The sequence below is a fragment of the Rhea pennata genome, unplaced genomic scaffold (genome assembly GCF_028389875.1).
Source record: "Rhea pennata isolate bPtePen1 unplaced genomic scaffold, bPtePen1.pri scaffold_33, whole genome shotgun sequence".
In the NCBI taxonomy this organism is placed as follows: domain Eukaryota; kingdom Metazoa; phylum Chordata; class Aves; order Rheiformes; family Rheidae; genus Rhea; species Rhea pennata.
In genome coordinates, this window is record NW_026907680.1 from 479,208 (window position 1) to 501,284 (window position 22,077).

A 22,077-nucleotide genomic window follows, 5' to 3' on the forward strand; every position below is an offset into this window, starting at 1 on the left:
CGCGTTTGAGGGTGGAATGCAGCAGCGCAGCTGGGACGTGTCTCCCGCAGTTGTACCCAGCCGCTCGCTGGCGAGCAGTCCCTTGAAAAGACAGTTACTGCAACGCGGCCAACTGCCGGATTCACAAGATCCAAGAGATTCCAGACGGGCATAACAGGCGCCAAGTTAGCGCTTACACTGATTTTTGGTTAATTTAATTACATGCGATCTGAAAGGACGTTGTCTTTTATCCCTGCTCATTGGAATAATTGGATTTTGTGACCTCTCTGGATGCTTCAGGTGTCTCCACCGCAGATATAAGGGAAAGAGAAAAATTTTTGACTTGCTGGTTTCAGTAGGTATTTTTAAAATAGATTTAAAACAAAACAAAATAACCATACCATTCAAATGTGACCATCTTACGAGACAGAAGATGTTGTGGGTGATTGAGTACGACTAGAACGTTACCCTGCCTTTGCTTTTTAATTTTTTAAAAATTCTTTTATTTCTCACATTAGCTTTTCTGCTAGCAGCTCCTTACTTTTAGGGCCTTGCAGACTGGCCTGTGGCTTCAGCATCCCTGCATGAAACCAGAGTGGATACACCTGTGTGGGCTCATCCCAGGAACTTCGGGGAACATCCCGAAGTTCCTGCTGCCTCGCCAGAGCGTGCCCAGAAATGGCTTTTTTCTCTTTTTTTCTCCTGGGGGCGAGCGGCCGCCGCCTGGCCAGAGCCTCTGGCTTCTCCGGAACGAGTCAAGCTCTGGGGCCGCCGGCCAAGCTGCGGTTCCCGTTGCAGTGACGGTCTCAAAGCTCGGGCAGCAGTGGAACGTCCCCGCTGCGGAACGACGCCTGCGCGAGCGTCTCACCACGCCTGCACGTGCCGCCGTTCCCCTTCTGCGGAATTGGCTTTTGGGGGAAAACACTTGCCTTTGTTTCAAAGAGCAGGCCCTGCTTTTAAAGGGGGGGAAGCCATTGCAAATTCAGGCAAATCGAAAAGGGGGTTAGAAGTTGATGTGGTTTATTTTTTTAAACAGAGGGGTAAAACTGCGATACTGTTGTCCCAAAATCTGGGTTCTGTTACCCGATGTGCAAGCAACCAATAGACACACAGGGTCGAGGTATTTGTTTATTTCATTTCTGCGCAGAGATGGGGGCTAGGTGGTAAATCCACAAAGCTAGCACACCTCCTCCCCGTCCCATTCTTGATTTACACACGCTTTCCAGGGAGTATTTTATACAAATCTTTCTATTGGTTACAGTTTCGTTAACTCAGGTAATTGCTCTGCGCTTGTGCTTTCACATTCTTGTTAATTAGCATAGGAAGCGAAGAAGAGGCGGTAATATCATTATCATGTCATTTCCATCTCATTATTCATTTAGGGGTGTGAAATTTAGTATGTTAATAAGCCTTAATGAACCTAAGGTCACTTCTGGGATATTCTGCTGTTTTTGTCTTACCTACCCCTCGCAATCTTCACAGCGCTGTGGTTTCATGAAGGTTATTTAGCTGTAGCTGGTTATCCTTTGCAGTACTGTTTTTCTCTCTCCCTTGTCCTTGAGTCCTGTTAACTATTTGCAAGGTTTTTTCTCACAGTATTTCTCTAGCAATTCCCCCCTCTGAGACTTGTTAATATCACTTATCTAGCAAGTCTCATTTAAACAACTTCAATTATTCTTACATGGATGTTAAGTTAATTCTAAGTATTTCCCATGGCATGGGTAATCCAGGAGATTTGGGGAATAGAGAAGCAAATAGTAATATCTGAGTCACTTTTTCTGAAGGCCCGTATAAGCTACAAAATCAGGTTAGCTGTACCAATGAGCGTGCATAACAAAGTTAACAATGTCCTCATTTTCCATCTTAACTCTATAGCAAACAAATTAAATTAAACAAATCAATATTCTTGTAAATCAGCTCTATCTATAATTAACAATACTATCAGAATGCAAAATAACACCTAGTAACACTTAAGAGCACTCTATTTCCATATAAAAGAGTTCAATTTTCCAAGTGCAGTTCATCACTTTTGTAACTTCTGTATTCTTCTCTTGGGAGCTATCTTGTGGGTGTGGCAGTCCACGAGTCATTCAAAGGTGCCTTCTGTATTCGGGAATAGTGGGTCCAGGAACTTATTCCCTCCACCTTTACTGCAGTAGGAGTTGTCAGAAGCACCAGGTAAGGTCCTTTCCACTTTTCTCTTAGTGGTTCTTCTTTCCATGTCCGAATATAAGCTAGATGCCCAGGCTTGAAGTCATGCACAGGGGAGTCCAATGGAAGGGGGGTACGTTGATTAAGGTACCTATGTAAAGATGTTAGTACCCGAGACAAAGACAATAAATACTCTCTCAACATTTCTTCCCCTCTTACATGCATTTGATCACTTCGTCCCCCTATTTCATTAATTGGGTAAGGTTTCCCGTAAAGTGTTTCAAAAGGGCTTACTCCCTCTTTTATTCTCAGGGTTATTCTTATTCTCATCAAGGCCATTGGTAATACATCTACCCATTTAAGATGGGTTTCCTGACACAGTCTTGAAATATGTCTTTTAAGTGTTTGGTTCATTCTTTCTACCTTACCGCTAGACTGGAGTCTGCATGGAGTGTGTAATTCCCATTTCATCTGTAAAAATCTGGATGTTCCTTGAACCACCTCTGAAATAAAATGAGGTCCATTATCTGAGGATATACCTTCAGGAATCACAAATCGAGGAACTATCTCTTTTAGTAAAATCTTAATTACCTCTTTTGCATGATTGGTGGAGCATGGGAAGGCTTCTGGCCAACCAGAAAATGTATCTACCAAAACAAGTAAATATTTAAACCGACCACATTTAGGCAATTCAGAGAAATCGATCTGCCAGTGTTCCCCTGGGGTTAATCCTCTTCTGAGATCTCCCATAGGTGGTTTCTTCTGAATTTTGGGATTAGTTGCACAACAGGTGGGGCATCTCCTTACAATAAGGTCAGCATTTGATAGCATCTTTGATCCCACAGCGTATCTTTTTTACGCTGCTTATCATAGCATCTGCTCCCATGTGAGTTTCTTCATGCAGTCTCTTGAGGAGCACTTCCATCATTTTGGCTGTAGTTAAAACTTGTCCATTTGGGGTGACTCACCACCCTTTAGCATTTTTTGTACATTCTAGCCTTTATGCCAACTGATTGTCTGAATATTCAGGAGGTCTCACCTGTATTTTTCTACTGGGTAATAAAGCCCCAATCACCTGTCCTGCTAGTGCTGCCTTTTTGGCTGCCATATCTGCTCTCCTGTTTCCTTGTGCCACTTCACTATTTCCCTTCTGGTGGGCTTTGCAATGCATTATAGCTACTTCTTTGGGTTCCACTGTTGCTTTGAACAATCTTAATATCTCTTGTCCATACTTGATATTACTTCCTCGAGAATTTAAGAGCCCTCATTCTTTCCAAATCGCTCCATGAGCGTGAACTACCCCAAAAGCATACTTTGAGTCAGTATCTATATTTACTCTTTGGCTCTTTCCGATTTCAAGGGCTCGTATAAGGGCAATGATTTCAGCCTCTTGTGCTGAGGTGTTTTGTGGCAATGGTTTAGCTTCTACTTCTTTCCATTGAGTCACTACTGCATATCCAGCCTTTCTCTCTCCATTCTGTACAAAGCTGCTACCCAGAGTCAATGTGCGGGCCTCTTGTATTAATAAAGACGGTGGCTGCTATAGCCCGGAGGCAGGCCGGCCATCCTTTACTTACTTTGTCTAATTGTTTAGAAAGATATGCCACCGGTCTTTTCCGGCTCCCAAGCATTTGGGTCATTACTCCCGAGGCCACCTGCTGCCGCTCATGCACATACAATTGAAAGGGTTTAGCCATATCTGGGAGTCCCAGTGCTGGAGCTTCCGTCAATTTCTTTTTTATTTCATCGAAACTAGCACGGCATTCTGGGGTCCGCTCTAACCATTCTCCCGGACCCTTTAGGGCTGCGTATAAAGGTTTAGTTATCAGCCCAAAATTAGAGATCCATATACGGCAAAATCCTGCCATTCCCAAGAATCCTCTCAGCTGTCTTTTTGTGCGGGGTCCTGCAATTCGGCATATAGCCTCTTTTCTTTCCGCTCCTAGTGCACGTTCTCCTTTTGATATTTTAAATCCAAGATATTGGACTTCCTTCTTCGCAATCTGAGCCTTTTTCTTTGAAACACGATACCCGGCAAGTCCCAAACAATTGAACAGACTCACTGTCGCCTCTAAACATATTTGCTCTGAATCCACTCCACTCAAAATATCATCCACATACTGTAAAAGAGTGACATTTTTGTTACCTTCCTGCCATTGGGCTAGTTCTTTGGCCAAGATCTCACCAAACAGGATAGGGCTGTCCTTGAATCCTTGAGGAAGGACCGTCCAGCATAACTGCTCCATCCTCCTCGTAGTGGGACTTTCCCATTCAAAGGCGAAAATTGTCTGGCTTTGTTCCTCTATAGGAATACAGAAAAAAGCATCTTTTAAATCTAGCACTGTAAAACAACTGTTAGTCTCAGGCACCGAGGCTAAAAGAGTATATGGGTTTGGCACGCTTGGATGGATATCTTTTGTTATTTGGTTCACTGCCCTCAGGTCCTGGACCAGTCGATATTCTTGGGAGCACGGTTTCCTTACCGGCAGGATTGGTGTATTGAATTCAGACTGACACTCTCTAAGCAAGCCATATTGCAAGAAGGCATTAATTAGGGGTTCCAATCCTCTACGTGCTTCTAGCTTGATAGGGTACTGATGCACCCTAACTGGCTTCGCTCCTGGTTGCAGCTCTATTTTGACCGGAGTCGCGTTTTTTGCTTTGCCTGGCTTTGTTGAGGCCCAAACCAAGGGAATCACCGCATCCAATACACTTGAAGGGATACTTGCACTGTTATCGTCTGGAGCCGATCCCATCAAAAGGCAGATTTGTGCTCTCCATGCCAATTCTGGAGGGCTGTGGAGCTGCACGGAACTCTCAGAAAAGGTCACCTGCGCATTCAGTTTGCATAGTAAATCCCGTCCTAATAAAGGGAGGGGACATTCTGGCATAGAGAGAAATTCATGAGTCAATTTAGTACCTCTAATCGTGCACTCCATTGGTTGCAAAAAATGGCCTCAAAGCTTTCCTTCCCATAGCCCCAACAATGGTGGTAGCAGTCTTACTTAAGGGTCCTTTACAACTAGTTATCATGAATGAGTGGCTCCACTATCTAATAAAAAATCTATAGTTTCATTCCCCAGCTTTACTGGAACCAGGGGATCAGCTGAGGAAATTCTGATTTTCTCCCCCGGTCCCCTTCATTCCATATGTGACTCCTCTAACATAATTAGGTCGGTGCTTGCTGGGCTCTGTAGCTTTGTTATCCTTCTTCGATTGGGACATTCATCTTTCCAGTGCCCTTCCTGTCTACAAACTGCACATTGATTTGGACCCAAAGCGGGTCTAGGGAGGCCTCCTCCTGGCCTCCCTCCCCTTCCACCTCTTCCTCCTCTGTTACCTCTCCTGCTTCCCCTGCCCCTGCCTTGGGATTCATTCCTCTGGACAGCTGCCAGGAGAAAAGCCTGCAGTTTCATTTGATTTTGTGTTTCTCTTGTTCTCTTTTCATCTCGATTATTCTATACCTTATACGCTATTTCTATCAGCTGTGGAATAGACATTCCCCCAGCTCCATCTACCTTCTGCAGCTTCTTTCTAATATCCTGAGCTGACTGGCCAATGAAGAGCATATTAAACAGCCTTTGATTCGCTTCCTCATTTGGATCCAGGTCTGTCCATTTTCTGGCTCTTTCGCATAATCTTTCATAAAAGGCCAAGGGATTTTCTTCAGGCCCTTGCTTTACTTCATACAATTTTGACACAGTCTTTGGTTTCGGAACCCCGTACTGAACCTTATATAAAAATAGATATTGATACTGCTTCAATAGCTCCCTACCCTTGCTCCTATTTGGATCCCACTCTGGATCCTTTCTGGTGGGTAAATAGACCTCAGGTTCCCCCTTTCTGTCCCTTCTCTCACCCTCTTCTTTTGCCTTAGCAATTACCAGCCTCCTTTCTTCTCCCGTCAGGAAAGCATTCAACAGCACCTGCACATCTCTCCAGTTAGGATTATGAGTTATCATAATAGTCTCCAAAAGCTGATTCAGCTTCTCAGGATTTTCCCTATATGATCCAACAGACTGCTTCCAGTTTAGTAAATCCGAGGTTGTAAAAGGAACATGTACAAATACTGGCAGCCCTTCTGGTCCCACTGCTTGTCTCAAAGGAGCCTGTAGAACAGGTTGTTTCCGTCTCCTAGTTCGGCCAGAAATAGGGCTGGACTCTTGGCTTTCTAGCGGGGGGGCCGATGCTTCAACTGCGGTGGAATCGTTTCCACAAGAGGGGGGCACTGTCAGTAGTTGTACATCCTCCTGCTCCTCTCCATTCAGAATTTGTCTGTTAGCACAATACCTGCTCTCTTCCTTCTTTCCTACTGCAACCATTACAGATTCCTCCTTACTTATAGGTTCACATTCCCTCTGAATTTCTGCTTCCCTATATAGCGACAAAAGCCTCCACATAGGGTATTTCATCCCACTTCCCCTTCCGGCAACAAAACAGCAGTAACTGTAATATAGTGTTATAGTTCAAGGTCCCATTTTTTGGCCATTGCTCATCACATTCCAGCTTATACATTGGCCACCATTGATTACAACATCTTTTCTTTCTTTTTTTTGTCATCCGATCTCCTCCAAAAATATTCTAGTGTTTCAAAATACAACCCAAAGGGATACAGGGAGGAATCGTGGATTGGCTTGATCCCATGTTAATTACCGAGAAATACCAACCTTATTACTTAGAAATAACTTTTTTCCCGTACCTTTGTGCGCACTCCGCTCTGACCCCTCTGGTCAATTTAAGGCAACCTTTGCCGAGCGTCTACGTGCGACGTAATTCAACATAGTCTTCCACGTAAGTAAGTAAATTTGATACTCACCAATCCAAAGATTCACCCCCCTTTCGCCCTGGCACAAATATCTCTGGTCGGCGTTGCACCTTTGAGCCTCTTGTCATCCCAACTTCGGAGGGAGGTCAGAGGACTCCCCGATCAACAGGTCGGTGCATCCTGGAGCTCGATCCGATCCAGTCCGCTGTCGGGAACGGCAAGATGATCCAGGCAAGGCCTTCTGGCAAGTCCCATCTGGGTCGCCAAACTGTTGTCCCAAAATCTGGGTTCTGTTACCTGGTGTGCAAGCAACCAATAGACACAAAGGGTCGAGATATTTGTTGATTTCATTTCTGCGCAGAGATGGGGGCTAGGTGGTAAATCCACAGAGCTAGCACACCTCCTCCCCCTCTCATTCTTTGTTTATACACGCTTTTCAAAGAGTACTTCATGCAAGTTTTCCTATTGGTTACAGTTTCGTTAACTCAGGTAATTGCTCTGCGCTTGCGCTTTCACATTCTTGTTAATTAGCATAGGAAGTGAAGAAGAGGCGGTAACATCATTATCATGTCATTTCCATCTCATTATTCATTTAGGGGTGTGAAGTTTAATATGTTAATAAGCCTTAATGAACCTGAGGTCACGTCTGGGTTATTCTGCTGTGTTTGTCTTATCTACCCCTCGCAATCTTCAAAGCGTTGTGGTTTCATCAAGGTTACTTAGCCGGAGCTGGTTATCCTTTGCAGTACTGTTTTTCTCTCCCCCGTGTCCTTGAGTCTTGTTAACTATTTGCAAGGTTTTTCCCACAGTATTTCTCTAACACCAACACCCCTGCTGCTTCCTCAGGCTGGTTGTGCCCTCCTAGGCACTAACAGCAGCCTTGTGGCCACTGGTGGCCTCTCAGGTCTTGAGGCCCAAGTGAGCTCACTAGCAGAAGCAGCAGCAAGGTTCCTCCTCCTGGCTTCCAGGTGGGTGGGGCTGGAATCACCTCCCTGTCAGCACTGACACCATTTTCCTGCTGCGAGGCTCCCGGGTGCACGGCACAAGTGCCCTCACACTCAGCATCAAAGCCTTGTGCCTGCCAGTGGCCATGCTGGGCTGCACTGGAGGGTTTTCCAGTGCATGAGGACTGAAGTAGGGGACACAGAACAGATCCAAGAGCAATGTGCTCAGTGCTAAGAGAACGTTGAAAACGCTACATGTCTGTAGCCGGAAGAGAATGGAAGGGAGCAGAGGGACTGCTTTGGCTAAAAGGCAGCGCCTGCCTGGAGCAAGACCACACGTGTGCTTCCATACAAAATGTTTAGGCAGCTCCACCAAGCTGCAGAAGAAAGGTTAGCCAGTTGGTTACTCGCACGAGAAGGGACATGGACTTTACGGTGCCAGACAAGCTCCGTATCCCTGCAGGCTTGTTAGGGGGAAGTGCAGTGTGCCTGGCAGTTTTTGAAACCCCTTGGAGTTTAGGTTCAGCCTGCGGCAAGGATTTCTCACAGCCAGACCATTTAGTGGGAAACCATTACCGTGCTGTGTAAAGCAAATATTTTTCACCAGCTTTGCATAGTGTTTTGTGCCGGTCACATCCTTTCTGCTCAGAATATCACAATGCCTCTGTATTGTCTGGGAAAGTGGAGTCGTGGGGTACATGTGCATTTGCTGCAGATCCTTCAGTAGATGCATGGAGGCCAACACATGCACTTCCAACTTCACTTGCACCTGGGAGAGGGGAAAAAAAATCCAGTGTTAGTTTTACAGCACATGTAGCCCAAAGCATTTGTCGAAATAAATAGTACCTGGGAGTGGATGGTGCAAAAATGTAGAGAGATGTAAAGCCCTCAGAGGAACTCAAAATGAAAGGGGCCCACACAGATGAAGACATTTGATTTTTTGTGTTTGATTATCACTCAACGGGCTCCTGAAAGAGAGTGAAGGAAATTCCACTGGATATCCCCGTCAAAGGGATGGGGCCGAACTCTTTTCACTAGTGCCACGCAACAGGACAAGAGGCAACGGGCACAAACTGAACCAGTGGAAGCTCCGCCTCAATATGAGGAGGAATTTCTTCCCTGTGAGAGTGACTGAGCACTGGGAGAGGTTTCCCAGAGACATTGTGGAGTCTCCTCCTCTGGGGAGATTCAGACCCTGCCCGGATGCAACCCTGTCTAACATGGTCTAGGTGACCCTGCTTGAGCGGGGAGGTAGGACTAGATGATCCCCTGAGGTCCCTTCCAACCTTACCCATTCTGTGATTCTGTGATATGCACCACACGTTTTCAGAAAACCCACCGACCATATCTACTTACACCATTGGCCAACCTGGACCCCTCAGGTCTCTCTGTCTCCAAGCGTCCCATCTTCTTTCACAGCTCAGAAAGGCAGTTTTATGGAGGACAAATCTTTTAGCCGCTTTCTGCTGAGCCTTCTCGATGGAGATGTATATGCATACACAAACACACACACGGGTACCACTTGCCCTGTCGAAACTTCCTTTTTTTCCAGGGAAGCTCCTCTACAGGACTATGTAAAACAACCAAGAAGACCCTCACTGTCTTCCTGCATCGAGCACAATCAGATAAAGTCTCAGAAGCCAATAAATGACACTGCTCCCAGTCAGCATGGGATGACATTCAAAAATGCTAGTGTTAGGCAAGAGGTTTGTGGACATGCCAGCAAGTGTTGAAAGCTGTAGAGAAACAAATCACAGTGCTGGGTGAGGAAAAGATCCTGGAGCAAAAAGGACCTCTCTGAGAGCTCTGTGCTTTGAAATAGGTCCTGTCACAAAGCAGGGACTCCAGAGGAACCAGTTTGCCCTCCTCCTCCGCCCATACCTTTCCTTTGTCAGAGCCTGGGAAGCACACTGCATACACGAGTGGAAGGCCCACATCTCCAATGGATCTGAGGAGCTTTCCTTCTCTGACAATACCTATGCAGACTCTTCCTGTGCCCTTCTGCGAATGGAGCCATTAGGAGCCACAGTCATCTCAGTGTGGCCGGGGACACTGGTGGGGAGTTCTTGTTTTCTTCTTGAAATTGTATGAGTAAAGAGAAAAGCAAGAACTCAGCCCGTCCAGGAGAGCTCCTGCTGAAGGTTGCAGCCCAGCATGCCAAGAGGCCCACTTTCCTTCTGAGACCATACTTGAAGACCAGGCTGAGAAATTGTGGGCTTTCGCTGAGGACTTTGGCTCCCCAGTATGACTTAAGGCCTTTGTGATGAGTTCCCGTGCCCTTTTCCGATCCAAATCATGCTCCATACGTGCCCCATACAGGCAGCTGACTCTCTGCTGCGACAATCGTGGTCTGGAGGAAAAAGCCAGCCCAAGATGTCTTTCTGCCTTGCTTGCTTCTGGTAGGGATCAATCTTTTCAAACAAACCAAAACCAGAACCTCTCATTCCTCTCCATGTTATAGGCTCCCCAAATAAGAGCTACAGAAGGACCAAAGCACAGGGAATGGCTGGGCAATAAAGTGCCAGAGGGTATTTGCTGCAGGAGGAGTGAGGCCTGTTGGGGAGAAAATGACCACATCTGAACTTTGCATGCACCGGGGCAGGCTGTGAGCTAACAGCTCTTGGTCAGGAAGGAGAGGCAAGAGAGAGGTCGCTGAAAGCCGCATCTCCTTGCCCTGCAGAGGTGAGAAGAAGCCCAGCAGAAGTGCTTTGAAGAGGAAGAGAGAAGACAAGCAAGGAGCCGCATGTGACCCTGCCACAGGTTGACGGTGTGCTTTCAGCCCAAGGTGGGGGTGCGCTTCTAAAAGGACCAAGCAGGCAAAGGCTTTGTGTCTCCTGCCTCTGGCTGAGGAAGCTCCCAGGCCTCAGGCTGCTGGAAGAAGACCCTGTTGGGGCAATCAGTGCATTCTTGGCTGTTCTGCACCTACTTGCTGCTGTTCCAGCCTGTGCTGAAACACCATGTGACTGGAGCCAGTGCTCTCTGCTCCTGCTCTGCAAAGCTGTTGGCCTAAGCCTCTTCACTCCCTCGGCATCCATGGCAAAGCCATCAAAGGACGCCAGCTTCGGATGAGATCAGTCTAATGCCTCGTGTTTCCCAGCACAGGAGCTCTGGCTTCCTCCGCTTGCTGCTTTGTTTGCAAGAGCAACCTCTTTTTGTCTCTCAGAGTCCTACCTTTGAAGGGCAGGCTTGTTCCATTTGTCTTCCCCTCAGGGATGGGAGGTGCAAGAGCAGAATCTGGCAGAAAATAGGACGCAAGCACAGAGCTGAGGAATGAGCCCAAAGACAGCAAAGGCCTCTTCTCCCACTGCGGGCTGCAGCTCTCGGAACCCTGGCCTCAAGTACTGCGTGAGCTGCAGTCTGCAAGCAGAACCTCCGTGTTTGTGGAGAAAATGGGCACAGGCATCTTGGATGTCTGCAGTCTTCTCCACGGGACTTGCCAGAGTTGATGTACTGCTATGAAGATGGTTAGAAGGCTGGGTCATCTCTCTAAGGAGGAAAGGCTGTAAGGACTGTGCTTGTTTAGCCTCCAGAAGAGAAGCCTGAGAGGGGATCTTACCCATGTCTACAAATACCTCAAGGGAGGGTGTCAAGAGGATGGGAGCGGGCTCTTTTCTGTGGTGCCAAGTGCTAGGAGAAGAGGCAGTGCACACGAACAAGAACACAGGGAGCTCCACCTGACTCTGAGGAAAAACTTCTTTCTGGTGAGAGTGACCGAGCATTGGGACAGGTTGTCCAGAGAGGTAGTGGAGTTTCCTTCTCTGGAGACATTCAGAGGCTGCCTGGTGTGATCCTGTGCAGTGTGCTGTAGGTGACCCTGCTTGAGCAGGGGGGTTGGACGAGATGATCTCCAGAGGCCCCTTCCAACCTCCACCCTTCGATGATTCTGTGATGGGCGCTTTCTCTCGCAGCTCCTGCTGTGGGGGTAATGGAAAATGTGTGGAGGACAAAGAGGCTAGAAGCTGGTCTGAGGTGCGGATCCTTACCGAGGCTTGTCAGCCTGCAGAGAGAAGGGGACTCAATCCTCATGTAGTGCTGATGAAAGTCTCCCTGAGCAGGCTCTCAAGCAAAGCTCCTGCATTTGCAGATGCGCACGTACCAGATGGAACGATGAAGCCTGGTCCTCCAGAATCGCCATTGCTAGTGAGGGGCCGCAGGCTTTGCCCTGACTTGGGCTTGCTGGAGTGTCAAGGTGGAGCAGAGTGGCACTTGGAGGAGGCTCTCCTTCAGCAGCTTAAAGGCCTGCCAGCTTTCCTGAGCTCCTTTGCCCTTCTGAGCTGCCTCCCCTGTCGTCCCCCTAGCAGGTCTCTGCAGAAGGGGAAGCCTGCTCGCCTCAAGGCCAGCCTCTGGGCTCTGCTGCCCTCCTTCCTACCTGCCCTCCGGCTCTGCAACTCCACTAGTTCCCGGGTGCTACAGCCCAGGTGGCCATGGATTCTGCTGGCACCAAGCCTCCGGGGTGGCCGCTTCGCCTTCTGGCCTGGGGCACCCGCCTTCTTCCCCTCACACCCACAAAAGCCCAGCACTCAAGGGCACCCAGGACACACACAAGAGCTGGCAGTTCCCTCCCCACATGCAGCCAGCACTGGGCCCCAGCAAGGGGGGCCCAGGCTCAAGCACTTCCTCCCCTCAGAGGCATACAGCAGCTTTTTCCTCCTCTCCCCACAGGCCCCCTGCCCCCAGGACATGTGTTGGCCATGGCACGGCCTTCTCCACGCCTCTCTCCAGCACAACAAGACGCAGCACACCCCTAGGCCACAGCCACCGCAGCTGCAGCCAAAGAGCCACAGCACGACCGCGGCGGAGAGCTGCCCTGGCAGCAGCCCCTGAGCCCTGACTCCTCAGCTCTGCTCTTCAGGACTCCCCAAAGCTCCAACGCTGCAAACGGACGAGCTCACCACACACCCAGCCAAGAGCCACCCAACTTGGGGCAGTTGGTTTAATTCAGCTTCAGAGAACTTCCTGGGTGCTCGCGTGGCTCACAAGCAGTGCTGCTGCTGCTGCTGCTGCTGCTGTTGTGGCTGCTGCTGTGGCCACTGCCACTGCCCCTGGGGCTCCCACTGCCGTTGATGCTCTGTCTGACACTGGGTCTTCGTGTGCCGCTGCCACTGCCAGTGGGGCTGCTGTTGAGTCCAGCATTGGAGCTTCCACTGCCACTGCTGCTACGAGCGGGTTTCCCGCTGTGTCCAACATTGGAGCTCCCACTGTCACTGCCGCTGTGTTTGTCACTGGCACTTGGGCTGCCGCTGTGCCCGCCACTGGGGCTCCCAGTGACGCTGCCACCGCCAGTGGATCTGCTGCTGCGTCTGCCACTGGGGCTTCCACTGCCCCTGCCGCTGACACTGGGGCTGCCGCTCTGTCTGCCACCCGGGCTCCCACTGCCACTGCCACGCTGCCTGCTACTGACACTGGGGCTGCCGTTCTCTTTTGCAGTGGGGCTTCCACTGCCGCTGCCTCTGGGTCTCCCGCTGACACTGCCGCTGATACTGCCCCTGCCACTGCTGCTGCGTCTTCTGCTAAAACTGGCTCTGCTGGGCTCTTTGCCACTGCTGCTGCGTCTTCTGCTAAAACTGGCTCTGCTGGTCTCTTTGCCACTGCTGCTGCTCTTTCTTCTGCTTGCCTGTGTCTCTGCACACGGCTCTTCTTCCCCCTGCACAAGGAGGCAGAAAGAACAGGCTGTGTTCTGCCCTGCCAGAAAGCCCAGGAAGACTGCAGACTCGTGAGGGCCAGGGATGTTTGCGGGAGCTTCTGAGGGTGTTGCCAGCCTCACCGTCATGGGACAGGGGAGCTTGTTTGGACACAGCTCATCAGCCCGTGGCAGAGGCTGCTGGTACCAGGACTGGCAGGTACCTGTGTCGTCTTGGCTTCAGCAGTCAGGGAGAGCTTTGCAAAGGGGCACACCAACGCTGGAAGCATCCCTTTGCGCTCAGCTGCTCAGATCTTGCAGGTGCCACTGTTGGAGGCCATTCTCAGCACTCAACAGCTGCCCCTTGGCTGGAAGGCAAGGCTGAGCCCAGGCCAGCCCTGTGGCTTGCTCATGGGGCAATGGGGCTGCAGCCGCACTGACACCTTGTCTCTCTCACTCGGCCTCAGAGCCCTCCTGCTTATCTCCTCCTCTACTCCCTCAACCCCGCTCCCATTTGCAGCCACAGCCCTTCAGCTCCACAGCAGTGCTGGGCATTTGCTGAGTGCTGCAAGGAGGGACTTAGTGACAGGCTTTAAGCCACATAAATCTCATGTCAGAAAAAGTCACAGCACGCTCTAGGCAGCACAGTGGCTCCGGGATTACAAGTGGCACCCCTTGCTGCCTCACTGCCTCTCAGTTCTGCCAGGCTTCTCCTGGAGCTGCCACATACCTGCCCTGTCTTGCAAGGCCCCTCTTGACTGTCCAGCCCTTCCTCCTCTTCCTCTAGGCAGGAGAAGTAGACCTTCAGGGTCACTTGCTTGTCTTCTCCCAGCTGGTATTGGACGATCTTCTGAATATTGGGCTTTTCTTCAGCCAGATTCTCAGCACCCTCCTGCACCTGCAAGACAACTCCACACTGTGCAATGTGCCCCACTTCCAAGTCCACTCCGCTGCTCTCCACATGCTCCTCACCAGCATCCAGAGACTGCAGGACCTTGGCAATCACCAGGCCCCTGGCTCTGACCTGGCCTGGGGCACCCGCCGGACAACGGCTGCTGCCACCCCAGCAGCAGAAGAGCAAGGGGCACCGCAACATGTCCCAGGCTTTGTGACCTTCTCCTGAGCCTTCCTGCCAGCACCCTATTGCCCTGAAGGGAAGACCAGCCATGCTGAACATCCCCTTCTCATTCGCACCAAGCATCTCAATAATCACACAGCTGAGCAGAAACTCTCCATGGTCTCTCACTGAAAACCCCAGCACTACCATGGCCAGAAAAAAAGAGAGGGTCCCAGGGGCTCTGCTGGAGTGTTCGAGGAGGGCGCAGCAGCAAGAGCTATATTGCAAAACTAGAGCCCAAGCAGTGCCTTTGAAGGCAAGCCCTGGGCCAAGTCAGCCAGGGCTCAGCAGAGCCCATGGGAAGGGCTCTTGTCCCAGAGAAGAATGCTTCTGCAGACAAAGGAGCTCAGGGAGGAGCACCTACCTGTCTTGCCTTCGGAGCGCTTTCATTCACAGCCCACACAGCTCGCACTCTAGTGCGTGGCGGTTGTTCCCAGGCGCCTGGGGCCGGCCATTTGGCAAAACACTCTGGGGTGGTGGAAAACATCCTGCAAATAGGCACCAGGGAGGTGGCATGAGCCCGGGGAAGCTGGGGAGTTTGGACTCCACGCAGCGCTCCCAAGGAGGGCACCTGCCTCTGCAGCAGAAGGCAGTTCTGCAGCAGCAGCACGGGGGTTCCACTGACGGGGATCACATCCACAGACACGGAAATCACCTCCCGCCAAAACACCCACAGCTACACAATGTGCCCGCTGGAGAGCTCCGGGTGCCCACAGCGAGACTTTCTCTCCAGGCAGCAAGGAGAGCAGCAGGGTCCCCTACAAGGACAGCCTCCAACTCACACCATTACCTGTGTCCTGTCAACTGCATTAGCCACTGCTCCGTGGCCCCAAGGACTCGGTGTTCCGGGATGGGCAATGGATTGCTGCTGGGCACCCAGCAACAGAGAAGGAGAAAGGCATGAAGGCAGCCCAGAATAAAGCCCTTGTGTGGTGGGAGCCAGCACAGAGTTGGCCAAAGCCCCCCACAGAGCCCATATGAAGGCAGAGCATGCCCGGAGGTCACAGGGACACTGTCGCTGGGAAGTCTTGCTCCCAAAGCACTTTCAGAGCAGCCTTTGCCAGCCCTGGCACTGCAGCCCTAACAAACCTGCGCCGAGAAGATGCTCTCTTGCTAAACTGGAGGCTAGGGAGCCAACAAATATACTCACGTTGGAAACATATGGCGGCGGGGAGTACGGGCCTGGACATCGAGGGCTTTGGTGGCTGCAAGGATCGAGTCTCTCATCTCCAGCATCTGCACAGGGGAGAAACACAGGTGAGATGCTGCCAAGAAGAGGATCTTGCTGCTCACAAGGGCAGCCAATGTTTGCACTGTTCAGAGAAGAAGCTGCCTCTCAGAACAGCAGAAACAACCTTCTCTCTTGCTCACTGCAACCCCTCCATTCTACACAATAGCTGCTCCCTGGACATACAGGCAAATGGGGAAAAGCTCTGGCAGGCTTTTGTCAAGGGCAAGAGCCAAGAGGCTGATCCAGGAGAGCAGTTCTTGCCTAAGGGAGAGACTGAGGGAGGGCAGCGCAGGGGAGGGCCGCTGACTAAGATCAAGGGCAATGTGCAGGGCAGTCCTGCCAGGGAGGACAGGAGGGGGCAGTGGGGGCTACGGCAGGTCTCTTTTCCCAGAAGGGAAGATTATTTCTCAGCCTCTGCTCTGACCCTTCCCATGCGTCTTCCTGCAAACACCCTACTGCCCTGAAGGAAAGACTAGCAACACTGAACATCCCATTCTCATTAATCACACAACTGAGCAGAAACTGAATTTTCTATCGCAGAAAGGCTCTGCAGTTCAGAGGCAATCAAAAACGGGACCCCGGTGCCTCTGCTGGTGTGTTCAAGGAGGGCGCAGCAGAAAGAGCTATATTGCAAACCTGGAGCACAAGCGGTGCCTGTGAAGGCAAGCCCCGGGCCAAGTCTTGCAAGGCTCAGCAGAGCCCATGGGAAGGGCTCTTGTACAGCCAGCGCCCATAGCACAAGGCCTGGGCAGAAAGCAGGCTGGCACATGAAGGGCCTCAATGAGGAGCACTTACCACGCCAGACCTCTGACGGCCCTCGCTCAGAGGACATGCAGCTAGTTCTCTCCGTTTCTTCTTCCTGCCCGCTGCTGCACTCTGTGCAGAGCACTCTGAGGTGACTGGCACCGGCCTGCAAATACACACCGCGGAGAGGTGATATGAGCACAGGGGGAGTAGGGTCCCCAGCTGGCCCTCACCAGCTTCACACCTGCTCCTGCAGCAGAAGGCAATTCTGCAGCAGAAGCACAGGGCTCCCACTGACTGCGGCCACATCAGAGCATCACCTCCCACCAAAACACCTGGGGCTGCACGTCATGCCTGAAGGAGAGCTCCAGGAGCCCAAGGGAGACTCTCTCCAGGCAGTGAGGAGAGCAGCAGGGTCATCTGCAAGGACAGGCTCTAAAATACATCATTACCTGCTGTCCTGCCAACTACATAAGACCTGAACACTCTGTGTTCAGGGATGGGCAATAGGTTGTTGCTGGGCACCCAGTGTCGAAGAAGGAGAAAGGTATCAAGGCAGTCAAGCATTAAGCTCTTGCATAGTGGGAGGCAGCACAGAGCTCTGCTGAACCCTCTCCCCACCCACAGAGCCCAGATGAAGGCAGCGCATGCGTGCAGGTCACTGGGACCCAGCCGCTTGGAATTTTTGCTCCCAAAGCACTTTCAGAGCAGCCTTCACCAGCCCTGGCACTGCAGCCCTAACAAACCCTGGCAGAGAGGCTGCTGCCTTCGTCAGGCAGGGGGAAAAGAAGGAAGGGAAAGTACTCACCTTAGGAACATGTTTGGAAGAGATGCAGGGGACACAATCGGAGCTGCTTTAGGAGCTGTCGGGATTGAATCCCTGTGTATTTTCATCTGCAAAGGTGAGAAAGAGAGGTGAGATGCTGCCAAGTAAAGGCTCTTGCTGCTGGCAAGGGCAGCCCATGTTTCCATGCTCCGGAGAAGAAGCTGCCTCTCGGAACTGCAGAAACAGCTATCGTTCTTGCTCACAGTAGCCCCTCCATTCCACACAAGCACAGCTGCAGGGGAATATGGGCAAAGAGCTAAATGTTCTGGCAGGCTTTTGTCAAGGGAAGAGCCAAAAGGCTGATCCAGAAGAGCATGAAGGAGTCAAGGGAGGCAAGCGCAGGGGAAGGCAGCTCACTAAACTCTAGGGCAATATGCAGGGCAGTCCTGCTAGGGAGGACAGGAGGGGGCAGTGGGGGCTGCAGCAGGTCTCTTTTCCCAGAAGGGAAAATTATTTCTCAGGCTCTGCTCTGACCCTTCCCATGCGCCTTCCTACAAACATCCTACTGCCCTGAAGGAAAGACCAGTCACACTGAACATCCCGTTCTCATTTGCACCCAGCATCTCAATAATCACTCAACTGAGCAGAAACTGAATTTTCTATCGCAGAAAGGCTCTGCAGTTCAGAGGCAATCAAAAAACGGGACCCCGGTGCCTCTGCTGGTGTGTTCAAGGAGGGCGCAGCAGCAAGAGCTATATTGCAAACCTGGAGCACAAGCGGTGCCTGTGAAGGCAAGCCCCGGGCCAAGTCTTGCAAGGCTCAGCAGAGCCCATGGGAAGGGCTCTTGTACAGCCAGCGCCCATAGCACAAGGCCTGGGCAGAAAGCAGGCTGGCACATGAAGGGCCTCAATGAGGAGCACTTACCACGCCAGACCTCTGACGGTCCTCGCTCAGAGGACATGCAGCTAGTGCTCGGGCTTCTCTCCGTTCCTTCTTCCTGCCCACTGCTGCTCCACTCTGTGCAAAGCACTCTAAGGTGACTGGCACTGGCCTGCAAATACACACCGCGGAGAGGTGATATGAGCACAGGGAGAGTAGGGTCCCCAGCTGGCCCTCACCAGCTTCACACCTGCTCCTGCAGCAGAAGGCAATTCTGCAGCAGAAGCACAGGGCTCCCACTGACTGCGGCCACATCAGAGCATCACCTCCCACCAAAACACCTGGGGCTGCACGTCATGCCTGAAGGAGAGCTCCAGGAGCCCAAGGGAGACTCTCTCCAGGCAGTGAGGAGAGCAGCAGGGTCATCTGCCAGGACAGGCTCCAAGGCACAGCATTACCTGCTGTCCTGTCAGCTACATAAGACCTGAACACTCTGTGTTCAGGGATGGGCAATAGGTTGTTGCTGGGCTCCCAGTGTCGAAGAAGGAGAAAGATATCAAGGCAGTCAAGCATAAAGCTCTTGCATAGTGGGAGGCAGCTCTGCAGAACCCTCTCCCCACCCACAGAGCCCAGATGAAGGCAGAGCATGCGTGCAGGTCACTGGGACCCAGCCGCTTGGAATTTTTGCTCCCAAAGCACTTTCAGAGCAGCCTCCCCCAGCCCTGGCAATGCAGCCCTAACAAACCTGTGCGGAGAGGCTGCTGCCTTTGTCAGGAAGAGGGGAAAGAAGGAAGGCAAAGTACTCACCTTAGGAACATGTTTGGAAGAGGTGCAGGGGACACAATCGGAGCTGCTTTAGGAGCTGTCGGGATTGAATCCCTGTGTATTTTCATCTGCAAAGGTGAGAAAGAGAGGTGAGATGCTTCCAAGGAAAGGATCTTGCTGCTGGTAAGGGCAGCCCATGTTTCCATGCTCCGGAGAAGAAGCTGCCTCTCAGAATTGCAGAAACAGCCGTTGATCCTTTGCTCTTGCTCACAGCAGCCCCTCCATTCCACACAAGAGCAGCTGCAGGGGAATATGGGCAAAGAGCTAAATGTTCTGGCAGGCTTTTGTCCAGGGAAGAGCCAAAAGGCTGATCCAGGACAGAACGGAGACATCAAGGGAGGCAAGCGCAGGGGAAGCCAGCTCAGAAGCTTCTCCAGAAGGGAAGGTTCTTCCCCAGCCTCTGCTCTGAGCCTTCCCGGGAGCCTTCCTGTCAGCACCCTTTTACCCTGAAGGGAAGCCCAGAAAGGCTGAACATCCCTTTCCTGCTTGAAAGAAGCATCTGAATTATCACAGAGCTGAGCAGAAGCTCTTCACTTTCTATCACAGAAAGGCCCAGCACTTCCAGTGCCACCAGCAGGAGGGCCCCAGAGGCTCTGCTGGTGTGTTCACGGAGAGCAAGGTGCAACAGCGTGTGCATTCCAAAACTACATTCACCACTGCTGCCTTTGAAGGCAGGACTGGGCGATGTCGGGCAGGGCTCAGTGAACCCATGGGAAGGGCTCTTGCAAGCCAGCGCCCATAGCACAAGGAGTTTGCAGGAAGCAAGCTGGAAAAGAAGGGCCCCCAGCAGTGACACTTACTGCTCTGGCATTCTCGTCCACTTCATTCCCAGGCCACTCAGTAGGTGCTCCACCTTCTGATGATGGCTTCCTCCCGCCTGGCACTGCCTTCTGGGCAGAGCACTCTGGGGTGCCTAGGAATGGACTGCAAATACACACCACGGGGAGGTGGCATGAGCACAGGGGCAGTAGGGTCCCCATTTCAGCCTGACAAGTTGGGCACCTGCTTCTACCGCAGAAGGCAGTTCTGTAGCAGAAGCACGTGGGTCCCCCTCACTGGGGTCACATCAACAGAAACGGGGATCACCCCCTAACAAAACACCCAGGGCTGCAGATCATGCCTGAAGGAGAGCTCTGGACACAACCACAGTGAAAATTTCTCTCCATGCAGGAAGGCGAGCAGCAGGGTCATCTGGCAGGACAGGCTCCCAGGCACAGCATTACGCGCTGTGCTGCCGACTACATTAGCCACTGCCCCATGGCCCCAAGGACTCTGTGTTCCGGGATGGGCAATGGATTGCTGCTGGGCACCCAGTGACAAAGACAGAGAAAGGCATCAAGGCAGTCCAGAATAAAGCTCTTGCGTGGTGGGAGACAGCATAAATCTTGGCTTAGGGCCTCCAACAGACCCTGTATGAAGGCAGAGCCACTGGGATGCAGCCGCTGGGAAGTCTTGCTCCCAAAGCACTTTCAGAGCAGCCTCCCCCAGCCCTGGCACTGCAGCCCTATCAAACCTGTGCTGAGAGGCTGCTGCCTTCGTCAGTCAGGGGAAAAGAAGCAAGGCAAAGTACTCACGTTGGAAAAATACTTGGAAGAGCACAAGGGGCCTCAGTCTCACTCCTCTGGCTGGCTTCGAGGACTGAGTCCCTCATCTCCAGCATCTGCAAAGGTGAGAAACACCGGTGAGATGCTGCCAAGGAAAGAATCTTGCTGCTGGCAAAGGCAGCTAAAGTTTCCACTACTCAGAAAAGAAGAAGCTGCCTCTCAGAAACTCTGAAATACCCATCATTGTTGCTCACAGCAGCCCCTCCATTCCACACAAGACCAGCTGTAGGAGAATATAGGCAAAAGTCTAAAAGCTCTGGCAGGATTATGTCCAGGGCAAGCACAAAGAGGCTAATCCAGCAGAGCATTGGGAAGTCAAGGCAGGCAAGTGCAGGGGAAGGCAGCTCACTAAACTCTAGGGCAATGTGCAGGGCAGTCCTGCTAGGGAGGATGAGAGAGGGCAGTGGGGGTTACGGCAGCTCTGTTTTCCCAGAAGGGAAGGTTCTTTCTCAGCCTCTGCTCTGACCCTTCCCTGTCAGTGCTCTTTTACCCTGAAGGGAAGCCCAGCAAGGCTGAACATCCCTTTCCTGTTTGAACCAAGCATCTGAATAATCACACCGCTGAACAGAATCTCTCCATCTGCTATAGCAGAAAGGCCCAGCAGTTCCACGGCCACTAGAGCGAGGGCCCCAGAGGCTCTGCTGGGAGAGGTTAATGGAGAGTGAAGGAGTCATGAGAGATGCACTGCAGAAGTAGAGCACAAGCAGCGCCTTTGACAGCTAACCCCGGGGACAGTCAGGCAGGGCCCAGAGGAACCCATGGGAAGGGCTCTTGTCCAGCCAGTGCCCACACCACGATGCTTTGGCAGAAAGCAAGCTGCCAAAAGAAGGACCTCCATCAGGAGCACCTACCTCTCTTGACTTCTGATAGCCAGTCTCGGGCCAGCCAGCTCCTGCTCTGGCTTCTGGCAGCTGCTTCCTCCAGCCCAGTAAATCCTCCTTTGCAGAGCTAGGCTGAATTGCTGGCAGCATGCTGCAAATACACACCGTGGGGAAGTGTGACACAGAGACTCCCCACCACCCAACCACCCAGGGCTGCACAGCGTGCCCGAGGGAAAGCTCTGGGTGCCCACATCAAGACTTTTTCTCCAGGCACCAAGGAGAGCAGCAGGGTCAGCTCCAAGGACAGGCTCCAGGACACACCATTACCCACTGTCCTGAGCACTCCAGTAGCCACTGCTGTGTGGCCCCCAAGGACAAGCTTTCTTGGAAGCTTCAGAAATGGAACCGGGAATAACTGCTCTGTCCCTTGCAGTCCTTCCGTCTTCAGGCACTCATGTCCCTCCTTCCCATCCTCTTCAAAGTGCCCAAACAACTCGCCCTTGCCTCTAAGGGCTGCCTGAGCCATGGCCACACCCTCTCGAGCCTGCTGCTCGCCACCCCTGACTGCTGCCTGGAAATGACCCTCCTTCCTCCTTGCTGCTGGCAGTCAAAGGAAGGGCATTGCCCAAGG